Source organism: Indicator indicator, chromosome 13, assembly GCF_027791375.1.
Source record: "Indicator indicator isolate 239-I01 chromosome 13, UM_Iind_1.1, whole genome shotgun sequence".
Classification (NCBI taxonomy): Eukaryota; Metazoa; Chordata; class Aves; order Piciformes; family Indicatoridae; genus Indicator; species Indicator indicator.
The window spans coordinates 13,394,838-13,408,504 of NC_072022.1; positions in this window are offsets into that span (position 1 = coordinate 13,394,838).

Here is a 13,667-nt window from a genome sequence, read left to right on the forward strand (position 1 = left end):
GATCACTGCTGTCGCAGATGGAGGTCACACTGGTGGCAGACAGTCAACTGCAAATATAAAAGGAGTACCCTGGTGTCATCGCCATGCAATTTCAGGAGCAGGTCTGAGCCTATCCTGGAGCCCAAATTCACTTCATATCCAAAGTATTTGGACACCAGCCCATGCTCCAACACAGGCTGATGGAACATGCCTGGGAGCACGGAAATTTATTTTTGCTCTGCCCTTTAGCATAAGCAAACTAAGCCCATAGTGCAGAGTAGGGAGGCAAGGGCAGAGATGTGCACTTAAGTTCATTACCAGGTACTAAATGAAGCCGTTATGCAATATTGTGGAGCTGATGTAGGCAGGTAACTGGCTGTGTTCTTCCTAGAAGGATGACCTCTCCCTCCTGCGAGGGAGCGAAAGGGAGAAGTATCAGTTCTTCTACTAGCTGCCACTTCTTTGCTGTCCTCAATGTTAGATATTAGTCCCAAGCATAATACATCATCACCTTTCAGTGAACCTACAAAGTCTTCTGATCTCAGGGTATTCCTCCCATTGTCTCCTTGGGCCCTCCACACGAAGTGTGTGCATCCTCCTGCTCTTTGCAGGAGCTGATGGTGCTCCTTCACTGCAACTATTAGAAAAGCAGCATTTGCTCAGGACCCCAGGACTGATCCTCTCTGGAACAAACCAGTCTCAGATTATCACAGGGTATATGAGCTCTACTTTTCCCTGGGGTCAGGTGAATTGCAGCTTTCCAAATCAGTTAGAACTACTAATTAAAAGACAAAGTTTCTGAAAATGTCAAATGATTTTTGTATGTAAATTGTTTTAACGAAGATCTTCAACCATTTTCCTGCTGAGCTAAAATTCAGAACTGCTTAACAGAGTTAACTAGAAGTGAGACCATTCAGTCGATTTTTCATTCTCTGTCTGGAAAAGCAAGAAGGACCCCAATCAATGTGAACAGCAAAGGGTAAACCAGCAGACAGTACAGCTGAGCTGCAATAACTTACTTCACCCATTGAATATAAAAAAGATTAATAACCTGCACTCTTACTTGTTAGAAAGATATTAAATCTAAAAAATATGTCACAAAAAATTGTTCTGCTTAAAATAGATCTCTTACCCTCTTGTCTGCCTCAGTCCTTGTAACTATTGGGATCAACATAACTGTGTAGAGTGCACTCAGAAAACAGAAGTGAGATCAAAGGAATGAGTCACAGGAAGGAAAAAAATTAAGGGGGTCAAGATATCTCTGAATTGACTGGCAGGAACTATCTGAAGGGAGTATGTTTACTCCAATAAAAACTGCACGTGGCAAAAATACCTTGTTTGAAGAGGGTAAATGGAGCATTTAAAAGGAAAATACTAATTAAAAATACTCATTGAGCAATCAATTGTTTCATAATGGGCACATGTATGCATGCAGTCATATCCAGGCACTTCTGAAAGGCAATGTCACGGAGGATGTCTGAAATTAGGGATACTTGAGTTGGCTCCTACATCTTATTGGTCTTCATTCCTCTGCTAGCAGAGGGATTGGCTGGCCTTTCTCAAGCTGAGCCAAGCATTTTTCTCAAAATAAGCAGTTGCACACTGCCCAAGAAGCTGAAACCAATTATTAAAGATTACTCATTTCTATAAAGCTTTGTTAATATGTTTTTTTAACAATGTAAAGCACTTATAAAACATTTAGGCCAATATTTTCTGAAGAGGTCAGTGATTTTGGAGATTTTGAAGGCATCTGCAGGACTCTGGAAAGGTTAAAATCTAAAATTAGAAGGCTTCGTGGAAATTCTGGCACACATCCACTGATGCTCATATGTTTCCCTGGTGGTGTTGAATTTGAATACCACCACTGGTGGGCACTTTTCAGACACATTTCAACGATGCAGCGTGCCACCTAAACAGGTCAGTGCATTCCTCCAAACAGAGACATTTACTATTTTGGGAAGTCGTGTGCCAGTATGCTCCTGAGAATCTTCCTCAGCAAAGGAGCATTGTAACGCCTTACTGAATTTTTCTAAAATTAAGCAAATCCCAGATGGTTTTCAAGTAGTTCATACACACAGAAAACAAAACTAAAGAATATGCACTGTCTTTTAGTAGCTGTTGACTACAAATAGACACTTGTTATAACCAGTCTGGGGAAGGGCTCGGAGCTGAAGGATAGAAAAGATGACAGCAAGCTGCGTCACCTGAGAGCAGGACTCTGAAGAAGAATACAAAGGGTGAGGACAGTCTAAGCACCATGTCCCTTACCCTGATTGCTGATCAGAAAGAAAAGGGCAACATTAAACAGTGAACAACATTAAAACCCCTGAATGCACCATGGGAATTGTCTCACTGGATAGAAGAGAGAATTTAGACGTTTGAGTTAAGAGGAGGACAAGAGCAGGCTAACAACTAACAACTTTTTCACAAGGGCTTGTAGAGATAGGAGGAGGGGGAATGGCTTTAAGCTGGAAGAGGGGAGATTTAGACTGGATATTAAGAAGAAATTCTTTACAGTGAGGGTGGTGAAACACTGGAACCGGTTGCCCAGGGAAATTGTAGGTGCCCCCTCCCTGGAAGTCTTCAGGGCCAGGTTGGACGAGGCCTTAAGCAACCTGGTCTAGCAGAAGGTGTCCCTGTCTGTGGCAGGGGTTTTGGAACTAGATGATCTTTAAGGCCCCTTCATACCTAAACAATTCTATGATTCTGTGAATGAGCAACATAGGAAAAGTTATGAAGAACTGTGCAAGGGATGGAACAAATCCTTCTCAGCACAAGGAGGGACAACTAATTCTGATGTTGCAAGAAGAAATCTTAATGGCCAGAAAGCTTCAAAAAGAAAGAGGTGTTGTTGAGTGACAACATCACTGCAGATTGTGATGCAGGTAGGTGCAAAACATAATGACAGAAGCTATTCAGTAGCACAATAAACAGCAGTAAGTACTGAGCAAAAGGAAAGGTGATGTTAATAGACATTTGTGAGCAAGAGTAGAAGAGTGGGTTCAGTAACCATTGTGGAATTTGCATTTTGAGTGTGCAGGAAAAAGCACTAAGGTTCAATAAGGAAAAAGGAAGAGGTTTCTGGAAATAGTACTAAAAAGAGGAGGCTGAATTTAGATGAAGATAAAAGTACAGCAAAGTCTCCTCAAGTGATAAAAGACTACTCAAAGAAGTGCAAAGAACACATCAAAATTTGCTAAAATCCTTCCCTTGACTTTGAACAGACTTTCACCATCCTCTTGCCAAAAGCCCTGTGGGCCACATTGACTTGAGCTGGTCTGCTGGGATAATCAACAGGTACAAGTATTTAGGGTGGAAGGCACTTTTACAGGACCACTCCTTTTCAGCCTCTCCTCTTCCCATCACGTGTTTGAAATGGCAGCTGCCCCAGGAAATGTCACCTGCAACACAGATTGCTGCAGCGGCTCTCCAGCAGTGAAGGGCTCTGGCAAATCAGTGCTCCCTCTCCCCACATGCCTCCTCTCTTCCATTTTCCTGCCTCCTGGCCAGTGCTGCAGTTCCCCTTTTCCTCTGGCCCCACATGCTGCATGTCCTAGCCTTTTGCTCAGGCCAGCAATGCTCCTCTGGCGTGTTTGTCTGCAGTGGTGAGGCAGCAAGAGGAGTGTAGGCCTTGTGATGGAGGGTGAAGCGGGGCATCCTCTACAAGCAAATGCTGTGCTCATCCCCACATGTCCAGTGCCAGGGCTGGGTGCCATCCCAACACCTGCAGGTCAGTGCTCATTCCTGCTCAGATAGGGAGACACTGGGATGACAGGGAGTGTGTGCTTCACACAAACAGCCACTTATGAGAACGCCATAGAATTGTTCAAGTTGGAAAAGACATTTGTGATCATCGAGCCCAACAGTTAACCAAGCACTGCCAAGTCCACCACTACACCACCATGTCCTATTTCATACTTTTCTAGTTCCAAACCACGGGAACTAGTTAAAAAATACAGGCCAAATGCTGGTCAAAAGTAAGCTGACCTTAACTGGTAAGATACAGATAAGAGAAGTCACTTCATTTGACTTTATCAATGGTATACACAGAGCAAGTATAATATATTTTTATTTCTGATGGTGATGTAGCATAATCTAGCACACGGAAGAACTCAAGGTTTATGTTTCCTGGAAGACAGGGAAGAGAAGGAACAGGTCTGGGATAATTCCCAGTCTCACTTCTCTTGAAATAATGGTTAAAATGGGGGGGGGGGGGGGGGGAGAAATGTTGGGAAGGTTTGTTTGATTCATATATAAATTATCAGAGGAATGAGTAACATTTCAAAGGTACTGAGCTCTGAAACTCCTTGAAGACATTATTTCCAGATCTGTGAGAAATGCTGGGAATGACCAAGTGCTGGGATGGCACAAATCTGAAATAATCATACTAGGAGATGTACCAGTTCAGCCCTGCAATTAGTATTGCATATCCCCTTGTACAGTGCAGTCCTTCCTTGGCCAGCCCATGTTCCTAGCCCATGGAAATCCCCTCTGTTCCTGGTCATCCCAGTAGCCATTGACCACTGTGTGTGCCTCAAAACAAGGCCCATGCCAATAGCGTTCTGTTCAGAAAGTGTGTTGAATTTTTCCACCCAGTATCTCCCATCTTCTAAGCCTGGGAGATGACTCTGGGAGTGGAATTGCAGAGCTAAGAAGAATGAACATTGCATCACTGCTGCTATAAACACCGAACTGTTTCTTTTTTAACAGCACTAACAGTATTGAGACATCATGAAACCAATGCTTAACCAAGGGAGATATAGACACTGTCTGCTGGTGTTTGTCTGCTGCTTCTCTTCACAGAGAAATAAGCAAAGAAAGAAAAGTTGTTTGAGCTCTTGTTGGTCACACAGGCAAAGACCTGAAGGAAGTTACTGTTGCAGAATGGCAGACAGATGACATCAAATCACTAGAAAAAGTGAGGTTGGTACCTGCAAAACAGTTCCCTGGGCTGCTGTGGTGTTATCACAGTTTTCCCACCCAGTCCCATAAGCTCAAGCCCAACCACAGTCCCACAAGTGTTCACATTATTTTCTCACAGGAGTATTTTTTTACACATCCCTACACCACAGCCCTTCCCTTTAAGCCACACACTCTACTGCAGAATTCCAGCTCTGCTCTTCAGCCACACTTAATAGAGCTCTCCTCAAAGCATTTGCCAATGCCAGGACCAATTAATAGGCAGGAGCACTGCACCTCTTCATCCCTTAGACCTTCAGGCATTTCACCAGTTAAGTAAATCCTTTCTCCAACCCAAGTGACCATGAAAAGCTTTGTGTGAAGTGAAGCAGAGAATAAGGTAGATTTCAAATAAACATTATTTTGAACTGTCATGTGTCAGATTTGGGAATCTCAGACTTGCAAAGCTACCAGTGGTCTCTATGGCTGCAGATCCATGCCACCAGCTGGTTCTGGTGCAGTACATACTGCTCTGGAATAGGTCAAGGAATAGATCCCCAGCTTGCAAATCAGTTAGCTTGGACTGATACCCTTCCTACTTCTAATAGTGACTGTGGGACAGCAAGCTCCAGCCATCCTGCATGCTGAGGATGTCCTCACACCAGTCTGCTGCTGTGCCTTAAGGGTGTTCCTTTGGTAAATCTCTAGATGTCCTTTGTCATCTTATAATTTTGGCTACTACTTTGTTTTGGTCATTGACAAAGCTTCATTGGGTAAAGATAATTGAAGAAGAGTGAGTTCACCAGGAGCTCCATGCTTTCTTCCTGTTTTGAGCTAGATCTGCTGAATGGCACACCACCTGCTTTCTAAGACACATGCAACTGCTACTCTGTTACTGGCACTGTGGTGCAAAGCTGTCTGACAAGACTTGGCTCTCAAACCATGCCTTCATCCTTTGAGATTCCTCGACCATGAGATGCCAGAAAGACAACTGCCAGGTTTGTCCTCAAGTCCCAGACTTCCTGTAACTATCAGAATAGCCCAGGGAAAAGCCTCCTAGTATTCAGAAATCCCTGGTGGGACTCAGCAGCCCAGCATTCCAGCCTGAGTGCTGCTGCCTTGCCTGAAAGCAATGGCTGCTTGAGCATGGAGGAATGGGGAGGGATGTGGAAACAGCTGCTGTGCAGATACAGCTGCTTTGGAGCTGCACTCAAAATCCCAGTCTAGATCAACACCCTGATCACCCCCTTCTTTGTAAACCCCCAGGCTTTTGAGCACCTGCTCTGGGGTCTAAAATGGTACTATTTCTGGACCTGAAATACTGCCATGGAAAAGAGTTGTGTATTTCTCTAAAAGCTCTAAGGTCTAAGCCAGACTAAAGCAACTTCAGATAGACAAACCTGGACAAAGACAGGAAAGAAAATGTTAGCCAAAGTAATCCCAAGTAAAACACAGTTAATAAAGGTGTGAAGATTCCAGTGCAGTAGTTAAATCAACGTGTTGTTTTGCCAGAAAAACATTGTGAAATATGCGGTTTACTCTTTGATCCTAAGCCTCCCCTACCCATCTATTCATAAGCAGTATCATTAGACAGAAATTAATGTCAAAATAAGATTGGTTAGTTGGTGAGCTTCTGATAATAAACAGATTGTTTTATCATGTCACAGCCAGCTACTAGACTTTTCTGGCACAGATCAATATGGTACTGAACCCTGAAGTAAAAAAAAAGCAGATCTGAAATAATGCATATGGTATGACAGGCTTCCTTAGCCTTTTAGATTAACATTTTAAATAAGAAACAATATTTTGTAATTTTAAAAACATGAGGAGTTCTGAAATGAGGAACAGGTCATTACTGTAAGCAGGAAGCAATAAAAAAGGCAAAATCATACCTCATTTCTTTACATGCATGTTATATGTCTGTTATTTATATTTTTGTTCTAAAATCAATAAAGGTAACAATGCCCATCTTTTTTCTAGCACAGAAGCACATTAACAAGAATATGACATTCTGCAGCTTTTCTCTCTCTCCCTAGGGCAGATATCATGGTAATGGCATGGAATGTGAAAATTCTCCACTCCCTTTTTAATGGGAAAATGAAACGGGTTTAAATCAGTATTGACAGAAAAAGTAAAGTAGCATTTCTGAAGTTAAGAATCTAAAATTACAAGTGACAAAGTTTTAAAAGTTACCTGCTTTCTTAAGTCTAAGATGACTTTTGTCCCTTCTTTCTCCAGTGTCACACCTCCAAAATTTCACATGTAGTCAGGTGCACCCCGGCTCCCACTGGACACTCAGTAACACTGAAGCAGCTGGCGAGCGGGGCTGCACCTCCTGGCCCTGATACCAGCCAGCACAAGTATCTGTCACCGGTTCCAAATTCAGAGCATTCTGGTGGTGCTGAGCTCCTCGCCTGGCCTGGTGCAGCTGTCCCAATGCCCTACATTCCAGACAGCTTCTCTGATGGATTGCAGAGCCCCGAACTTGACAGCTACCGAGGAGCTTTCACAGCACCTCCCCGTGCTCCTCACTCCCGCCAAGGTCTGCGGTGGTGACGCTTCAGGCTCTCGGGGTATGTCAACGCTGCGAGTGAACCGGAGCCCGTGGACCTGTGTGAGCACATCTTGTGCCATGCTCTGGAGCTTCCCCTGCACGCTCCTGCCCTAGGCACAGCACAGCTTACCAGCGGCGCAGCGCAGCGCCTGCTGGCTCCCCAGGCATTCTGGTCCTCTTGCTGGCCAGCGAAGAGGACCAGCCTGGAGAGCAGGCTGCAGTCCTCACACCCTGGAGCCTGAGGAGAGCAGAGCCTGAGGCATATATTCTGACAGAGTGTGGGGCCGCCTGGCCTGTATCATGCAGGAGACAGGGCTTGGTCTAGAAGTTCAGTGTTCTTTTCTGGCCACAGCTGCTAGGAATCTGCTGTACCCACAGACACAAAGTTATGGCTGCATTAAGCTAAAATTACTCTGATTAGCTTAAAAAATAAACTAGCAAATGAGCAGGCTCCTAACAGCATAATGCCTTCAAATTCAGAACACAGGCAGCTAAAGCATACTCAGATAATTTCCTATCCTCATCAGGAAATACTACAAATTTTCAGTACTTCCTCTTTTTATATTTTAAATCATTGCACTCCATGTCATGTCTTGATTTGCATAAGGACACGAACAACTCACCTACATTGCTTCTAACTTTAGGTCATTCATAATTCAGTTAAATGCAGTAACCATTTTTACTACAGGCAATTAATAGCAAAATGTTCATTTCTACAGCATCATCTCTGCTCACATTAATATTTTTCCACCTGCTCAGCTACTTAGCTAACAATCTATCAACCTAATTCCTTCACAGACTGCAGGCAGCTGACAGCAGGGTTTATACACCTTCCTGAGCTCCTTAGCTTATACCATACAGAGTTAAGACTAAAGATTCTTCCTATGTAACTACTGTTGAATTGTCTTGAAAGCTGTCTAACAATGCTGCCTAAAGACCAGTTTCTCACAAGCCTAGATTTCTTGCAAAATAGAAAATTAAGACACCTTGCTCAATTTTTAGCAGTATTTTAAACCTTGCTGGAGCTTCAGCTGCTGCAATAACGAGGTGGAACTAGCTGAGTACTATAATTTTATTTTTAAACTACCATTCGGGTTCATCAGATGTTGGCCATTCTTCTCATCAAACTGAAAGTGTAGAGGTTAGCTGTGAGCCAAACAAAATAGCTGTGGAAGAAAAAAGTAAAAAATAAACTGGAAATCAGATGAAAGTGTGTGCTGGCTTTGTAAGGAGAGCATGTGCATGAAGGAGTATTAAGACAAATTGTACTTTGGCCAGGAGTTATGTATTTATTTATTATTTGAAAATAATTATTTTCTTCTTCTTTCAGGTTTGCTTCTTTCTGCTAGACTAAGCAAGGTTGAGCTTTCAGCAGGTGGCTGCCAGGGAGCTGACAGATTCTGCCCTTCATTATGTCAGAAAAGGAGACACAGGAATTATATACATTTTGGGTTTCCACTGAAAAACTCATGTTCCAAGCATAGCCACATTTTGCTACTTTATTTTTCAAGTAATTAGACAAGCTACTAAATGACTCCACGTCAGCCAGCACCGGGAACTATCCCGTACAGTAGTCAAAAGAAATGACTGATTCTGTGACCTGCTGTGCGCACTACACATAATGTCAACTTTCTCTTGTTCCCTTCCCTTGTTCCATTTGTGGCAAAAAAGAAATCTCATTTGGCTTCAGCCTGTTTAGATTAGGCTTCACTTGAACATTTTCTTTTACTCTGGGTCCATGTGGTTTTTGAGTCTGGTAGACAGTCCTGCAGAGAAGGGACAAAGGAGCCTGAGGCTAGTCAGCAAGTGATGTGGATACGGAGCACACATTGGCGTCTCCTCTTAATGGTCTTCCCAAGAAATAGGTTGAGAGTCTTTACAACTTGAGAAGGAAACCTGTGTTGCAGACCAGCAAAAACTCATTGCAAGGAATGTAAGGACCACACTGATTCTGGGGCCAGCATTTCTAAGTTTCAGGCAGTCCAAAAACCAAAGCAAAATTCGGTCACAGCTCTGGAGCATCACTGGGAATGTGAACTCATCAGTTAGGTATGTGTGCCCAGAACTGGCTGAGACCAACAAGCCTTAATGAAAAATAGAAGTCAGCATTGCTTCAGACTTCAGTAAGATGGGAGACTAGGTTTATTTCCCATGGTTTGGGGGTCACACTGTCAGCATTTCACAGGGCTGCTTAGCACATGCTATGAATAGACTCAGGATGTGTCCCTACCAGCCAGTGTCCCTACCATTCATTACCATCAAGCATGCACTAAATCACAGACCTACACATAATTCACTATAAATGGCAGCTTCCTCCATTACCCAGCCCTAGCCAAGCAGAACAGCTATCCTTCATTTCAAGAGCTACTTTGGTGGTCATGTTTTATCAAGCCACAGAACAAGTGCCTGAACTATAGTGCTGTTGCTTCTTACCGAGGCTGTTCTTCTTACCTTGACTTGCTGGATGCCAGAGCTTGACTGCAGCAGAAGATGGAGCTGCACAAAGAATACAAGATCAAAATATCACTGAGCACAACACACCTCTACTTCTTCTAACATAGGCCTAGTTCCTTGTGCCCACTTACAGAGATCAAAAGTATAATTTACTTAGAGGAATAATTATTCATGCATACCCAGCCATGAACTAATAATACAACGATGCTTTTAAATTCCAATGGGTGGCACAGCAGCCAGCACTAGACAAGTGACCTAGCCGTGCGTACTTACATAAACTGAAGCAGGAGGGAGTCCAATGTCTGAATGCTGATGCCAAAACCTGTTTGTAAGTAACACTAGCAAATCTTTTCGAGAGCAATGCAGGACTAAGTTAAAAGAGAATGAGACACTTCTAGTAGAAACTAACTTTAAGAATCTGATTTCTTTATTTGCATACAACAGGGAATGGAAATAACTGCTGATATTTTGTATCAAAACCAGATTATCTTGAGGGAGGAAAAGGGGAAGCACTTGTGTGTCTCATGAAAAACCTGTGGTAATGGGAGGTGTTGAGGAAAGAACATCTTTCTTCCAGGGAGAAGGAAAATATTATTCTGAATGGGGAAGCTGGGTTACATCACTCATCAACTACTATAGCCTGCACATTTCTTAGGAGCTTTACCTTCAGCCCCATCCCTAGCTTTCAGTCCAGCCAGTTTCATTTGAGTGCATCTCATCTTGGACTTATAAAGTCTTAAAATACAGAGCTAAGTGATGTCTCAGCTTGTTCTGCCTGCAGCTCTGGGAGTGACCATACTGCACCCCCAGAATGCAATTCAGCTTCTTCAAACAGAATGAGCACTTATTTAAATAGTAGTCTTTCTCCACCACTCCCTCAAAAGCCTATGAGCAGGGGATCGAAGATTTCTGAAGCTCAGCTGTCCCATCCACACGTCAGTGTTAAGGATTACTGACCTCTATAGCAAATAACACATATGGATTAATATGATTAGGATAACAACTGGACTTGGAATACCAAAACCAAATAATCTGACATTTAATTTGGTCAGCAAGGACCTCTCTTTTGTACAAGGAGAAAGCACAGTTTGGAGCACGTGTGTATGTTAGCAAAATGCATGACTATCCCACTGCCTCTAAAAAAACAATACACGAAAGCAGCAGTTATTCTAGAAACAGGCCACTGACCTAAAATACAAACAAAACCAGGCTCAGATCAAAAGTTGGGAAGATTATAGATACAGCAGAGTAACACTGAGCCTCTCAAAACAGGAGGTGGTTTTCAAGAGTGACAGGATAAGACAGGCCAGCCTCACAAAATCATGGTTGGTTGCTGACTTTGAACAACTGCATCTGCCCAGAGGGAGGGATATCAGAAGGCTCGAGAAGTAGGTTTTGAAATGGAAGGCGGTGCTGGTTCAGAAGAGGGAGTACAACTGCCATATGCTCCCATGTTTCTTTGCTGGTCCCTCTCAGACTCACTAGGTTCATAAGGGCTCTGTTAGCTGAAGCGCAAGGACTGTGTGGGAAACAAAACATGGAGAACTGTCAGGAAAAGGTTTCTATGTTTCTGCCTTTGATTTAAGAATGCCTCAGATCGTTGCTCTCAATCCATTGCTGGTGGGTGTCCCGACTGTGATTTCTCCTGGCCTTCCTCTTAATGACAGCCCCATGTCCATGACTTTTCCCAGCGATTACCTGAATCTTTCACTCTTTAGGATGGGCCAGGATCCATGGCCAGTCTGAGCAGATTCACCTGTCATGGTCAATACTGAAATGCCACAGCAATGAAGATGCTGGTTTCAGGAACAGACAATTGAAAATGGTCTGGTGTTGGCTACTGATCAACAGATAAGCAGGGAATGTGATCAATGGGTAACAGAGGAGGGCAGAGGTAAGGAGGGCAGGGAAGGATGCAAAGCAGTCTCTGAACTCAGCTAACCAAAGATGTACAGAACTGAGGTATACAGGTACCAGCAGCAGTCTGTGATGCTACACAGCTCTGTGAACTTACTATGTGATAGAAGTGCTGGACAGAAAAATACAGACCAGCAAGCCTCACCTCCATCCCTTGACAAATGATGGAGTGGCTCATTCTGGAGATCATCTCTAGACATTTGGAAGAGCAGAAGATGATAAGGAGCAGTCAGCATGAATTTACCAAGGGCAAATCCTGCTCGAATAATCTGATAGCCTTCTATGCTGTCATAACTGAATGGGTAGATGCAGGGAGACCAGTGGATGTAGTCTACCTTGATCTTAGTAAGGCTTTTGACACTGTTTCCCATAAAATCCTTGTGAGCAAGCTCAGGAAGTGTGGGATAGAAGAACAGACAGCGAGATGGATTAGGAACTGGTTACACAATAGAGTCCAAAGTGTGGTGGTCAATGATGCCAAGTCCAGCTGGAGAGGTGTAACTAGTGGAGTCCCCCAGGGATCAGTGTTGGGTTCAACACTTTGTCCTGAGCAGACAAAGTGTCTGCTCAGCAAGCTTGCTGACAATACCAAACTGGGAGGCTTGGCCTGAAGGCCATTCAGCCTGAACTGGACAGACTGAAGAGCTGGGCAGAGAGGAACTTAATAAAGTTCAACAAGGATAAGTGCAGAGTCCTGCACCTGAGAAGGAATAATAAACTGCACCAGTACAGGTTAGCAGGTGATCTGCTGGAGAGCAGCCCTGTGGAGAAGGACCTGGAAGTACTGGTGGATAACAAGTTATCTATGGGACAGCAATGTGCCCTTGTGGCCAAGAAGGCCAATGGGATCCTGAGGTGCATTCAGAGGATTGTGTCCAGCAGATCAAGGGAGGTTCTCCTCCCCCTCTACTCTGCCCTGGTGAGACCTCACCTGGAATATTGTGTCCAGTTTTGGGCTCCCCAGTTCAAGAAAGACAGGGATCTGCTGGAGAGAGTCCAACAGAGAGCGACCAGGATGATTAAGGCACAGGAGCAAGTGCTCTGTGAGGAGAGGCTGAGACCTTAGGCTTTTTAGTCTGGAGAAGAGAAGACTGAGAGGGGACTTAATAAATGTTTATAAATATCTGAGGGCTGGGTGTTAAGAGGGAGGGGACAGGCTCTTCTCCATTGCACCCTGTAATAGGACTAGGGATAATGGATATAAACTACAACACAGGGGGTTCCACCTCAACAGGAGGAGGAACTTCTTCACTGTGAGGGTCAGAGCACTGGAACAGGCTGCCCAGAGAGGTTGTGGAGTCTCCTTCTCTGGAGAGTTTCAAGACCCATCTAGATGTGTTCCTGTGTGACCTGTGCTAGATTCTTTGGTCCTGCTCTGGCAGGGGAGTTGGACTCGATGATCCTCGAAGGTCCTTTCCACCCCTAACATCCTATGATCCTATGGCACACATTATTTAGCCAGTAATTCCAGCCAGTTATCGCAAGCTGCTACACAGTCGCCGTGGGTCGATTCATATGTGTAAGCTAAAGACAATACAGAAAAACTTCATGAACAGACAAGCCTTCAGCTCTTACCAGATTAAGTGGTTCATTTAGCTAGCAGGTAATTCTTTAATGAAAACAGTAGGAGTGCAGCCTGAACAAGTTTCTAAAGGCCAAAAAGAAGAATGCATTTGGAAGCTCTTACCATAAAATAGCAAGCTGGATTTGCCCTAGGATTAAATAGTGTGTTGCTGCTGCAGTCTTGGGCAAAGGAGCAGCTCAGGCAAGCAGCTCCCGGAGGTTGGGTTTGTTCCCTTACACTTGCAAAGACACAACATTCACCACAGCACTGCCCTGGTGCTTGTCCAAATAATGAAACTAG